The following is a 4,292-nucleotide window of genomic DNA, read 5'->3' on the forward strand; positions in this document are numbered from 1 at the left end:
CCCCTCCGCTCTTCCCTACTCTCTCTCATATTTACTCATTATTCTTCCCTTTCTGCCGGACATAGTAGTTATAACCCTACCGCTCTGTTTCCATGGAAGTTTCTGCTGGTGTTGGCCTCTGACCAGACACAGAGTAGAGGAACTATACAGGGTCGGGGCTAGTCCAAGGAGCCAATTTGAAGCCAGGAGCCAAGGAAAGCAGTAATTGCAATGCATCAGAAAGCAGACTGACTGCCATAATTGTATTTGTGTGCTGAAAGTCTGCTCTAAGGGCTGGAGGCTTATAACATACAAATTACAGTAAGTTAAGAATTTCCTAGATATATGCTTATATATGAAAAGTCATAGACAAAGCACACAGATAGATACACATGAAGATAACCCTTAATTTATCACGTTAATATGTACACAAACAAACATGTCTATTTTAATAATGACATAGAGAATATGAATATTTATTTTGGTTATTTAGGAGTAGATTGCATTTCACTTTCTAAATTTATTTTTCCTCTCTGTTACTTCTAGAAAGTGGAACTAGCTTTATTTGGGCAGTGAGCTACACTTTGGAAATACTTTTCAAGAGCTTTAGAGTATAAATCCTACATCCTGATTCTGAGCTCTTACCTCTAGGCAGCTGATACTGTTTGTCTGCGTCCTCACCCAAATCTCATCTTGAATTCCCATGTGTTGTGGGAGTGACCTGGTGGGAGGTAATTGAATCATGGGGGCAAGTCTTTCCTGTGCTGTTCTCGTGATAGTGAATAAGTCTCATGAGATCTGATGGGTTTAAAAAGGGGAGTTTACCTGCACAAGCTCTCTTCTCTTGTCTGCTGCCATGTGAGACATGCCTTTCAGCTTCCGCCATGATTGTGAGACCTCACTACCCACTTGGAACTGTAAGTCCATTAAGCCTCTTTCTTTTGTAAGTTGCCCAGTCTTGGATATGTCTTTATCAGCAGCGTGAGCATGGACTAATACAGCAGCACATTAAATTTCTAACTTTAGAGTGACCCATGATCATTGATTCTAATTTAGAGACGTGCCTCTGGGTGATTATGGCATATCCAGAGGGTTCACCATGTGACCATCAGAGGTGAGAATTCTTAGCTACATTAGCTAATTCTATACATCAAGGCAATTCACAGGAAAGGGTCTAGAGGACAAGCCATGGAGATAAACCGGTGGTCAATAGGAACAGTGTTGACCTAGAACAGTGGTTCTCTAACTATGGTTCCCAGACCAACGGCATCAGCCTTACCTGAAAACCTGATAGAAATAAAAATCATTGAGCACCAACCCAGATCTACTAGATTAGAAACTCTGTGGTGAAATCCAGCAATCTGTGTCTTACCAAGCCCACCAGTGATTCTGAAGCCCACTAAAACTTGAAAATGACTGAAATAGAAGAAAATATGGCATGAACAGGAGGGTTATAGGACAGAGGAGAGAAAAACAAAACAAGGTACCAGCAATGGAGATAGAATTGAATTAAGGAGGGGAATACTGAAGGAGTAGTTTACCAAATAGTATCGTTCTGACTGCCTTTTCAAGAACAGTTCTTCCATGCGGATGTTTTAAAATGGCTAAACTGCACATTTAAAATGCAACAATAAATGGAGTGGAATGAGAGACCAAATATTGAGTCAAAGGTAGAACCAGAGTCGGGGCGGATGGTGTAAGAGATGGATCAAATCCAAACCAGCATGAGCCATCAAGAGTAGAACAAAGCACAACAGTGGTAGATAAGTAAAAGAAGAGGTGAATCAGTTGCTTCTGATGGTTTACAAAAGCTCTGACACTCCTGAGACCACCGGAGAGAAGAACAAGCCACTCCAAGGGTAGGAGTTAGGTCAAGGAGAAGGAAGATATATACACACATGTATACATATGTACATATATGTATACATGTGTGTATATACATATGTGTATATATCTCCCTTCTTGTATATGTATATGTATATATGTGTATATATATCTCCCTTCTCCTTGTATATGTATATATGTGTATATGTGTGTGTGTGTGTGTGTGTGTGTGTGTTGATATTCCAAAATTATCTGAGTGGGTGCTTGAAAAAATAATACATTCAGAATAATCCCGGCCTTTGATATTGCAGCAGGGGGCGTGGTCTATGAAACCACCTTATTTCACATTCACAGGCCTCAAATGAGCATGGAATTTCTAATACTAACATAAATCAATAGATCTATAAGAAAGTAGATACATTTAAATCTGACTAAAATGGTTGTGGTGGTTGTAAATTAGCCTTTGTCATAATTTGAATACACTTGCCAGTAGGATTTATGGTTATCAGCAACACAAAGTCTGTGAGAGGGATACTATCTAGGATTGGTAGAGATCCAGGTATTTAAGACCAAGGACCTGCGACTGGGTGCACGGGCTCATGCCTGTAATCCCAGCAGTTTGGGAGGCTGAGGTGGGCAGATCACTTGAGATCAGGAGTTGAAGACCAGCCTGGCCAACATGGTGAAACCCCATCTCTACTAAAAATACAAAAATTAGCTGGGCATGGTGTCAGGTGCTTGTAATCCCAGCTACTTGGGAGGCTGAGGCAGGAGAATAGCTTGAACCTGGGAGGCGGAGGTTGCAGTGAGCCAAGATAATGCCACTGCACTCCAGCCTGGGTGACAGAGCGAGACTCAATCTCTGAATAAATAAATAAATAAATAAATAAATAAATAAATAAATAAATAAACAAACAAGGACCTGGGAACAGATTCTTCTGTATAGTTTGGCTTCAGGTGGTGGTGGAAGAGCAAGGAGCTGGTCATTCAGGTAGAAAATCTCAGCAGGCTCCACTGTTGTGCAGGCTGTATCTGGTGCCTAAATATCCAGTCAGGCAGGTGGGTCAAGCCACAGGGGGATCCAGGCAATAAATATCTGATGAACCTTGAAAATATTATGCTAAGTGAAAGAATCCAGTCACAAAAAGCCACATATTGTATGATTTAATTTACGTGAAATGTCCAGAACAGGCACATCCACAGAGAAAAAAAAAAGATTAGCAATTCCTAGTGATTCGAGGGAATAGGAAGTAACTACCATGGTACCATGGGTGTGAGTTTTTTGTTTCTCAGATAATAGAAAATGCTCTGGAATTATAGCATTATGGAGTGGTGATGGTTGCACAACTTTGTGAATATACTCAAAACTACTGAATTGTACACTTTGAAAGTGTTATGATATGTGAATTGTATCTCAATTTTTAAAGAATGTATTGTGAGCAGGCATGAGAAACAGGGATAGTTTCCTTCCAGAGCTTACTGCCTATTATAAATGATAAATTCAGGATTCTTTTATTATAATGTACTCTACCACATATGCAGGTATCTTCTGGCCTTCTTTACATCACACTGTGGGAAGTGGAGCTCAGGGAACTGGTATAATTGCTGACACTTTGGCTACTGGCATTGCTGGTGTTAGTAAACTATTCTTTGTCTCTGACCCTGGGGTCTTGTGTACGCTGCCAGCATCTATATAGCTGACTAACTTATTAACTTGTACATAGTATAAAATCTCAGACCCTTCAACGTTCCTGGCAAAGACCATAAAATAATTCAGTTCAACTTTCTCATTTAAAAAATTTTAAAGTTAAATTACAGTTTTATATTTAATTTCATGAAAGCTGAGGATGAAGAAATCTATAAGAAGCAAAAGCTGGTTACTTTATGAAATAGATTTTGTTAGCATTTGTCATGCCTTATTTCTCTTTATTTTATATACACATATTAGAGTTCCATTTTGAATACACAACTCCAAAGAGGAGTCTCTGACTTTTTCTTGTTGGTATTTGCTGACTTTCCATTTCTAACAGCATCTTTGAAGGACTAAGGAATAGAGACCTAAAATGAAGAATCACTGGTGAACGCAGGAATTGGCGATCAATTTATTCTTGGATATCAGGAAAAATGGTGGTATGAAAAATAATTTGGAACAGACTGCTTCTTGAAGTGTATCATAATTTCAGAGTAACTTTTATACAATAGATACATGCTAAGTGATACAGTACTTCATTATGAATTGGGTTATCTCGCCACTTTTTACTCTGGGGGTATTAATAGGGGTTGTTCTAGAACTTTGCAAACAATTTTGTGTAGTTGTTTTTTAACTGTTCTTAGATTTCTGAGTTCTTCTATATAGCATTGTTGTTAATGATTACTTAGTTTATAGTATCCTATCAAGACTGATTTTTAATTTGAATAACATGGTCTGCAAGGTCATGACCATTTTATAACGACAAAATTCACATATTTCTACTAATTTTTTTGGCAAA

Source organism: Cebus imitator, unplaced genomic scaffold, assembly GCF_001604975.1.
Source record: "Cebus imitator isolate Cc_AM_T3 unplaced genomic scaffold, Cebus_imitator-1.0 Scaffold210, whole genome shotgun sequence".
Classification (NCBI taxonomy): Eukaryota; Metazoa; Chordata; class Mammalia; order Primates; family Cebidae; genus Cebus; species Cebus imitator.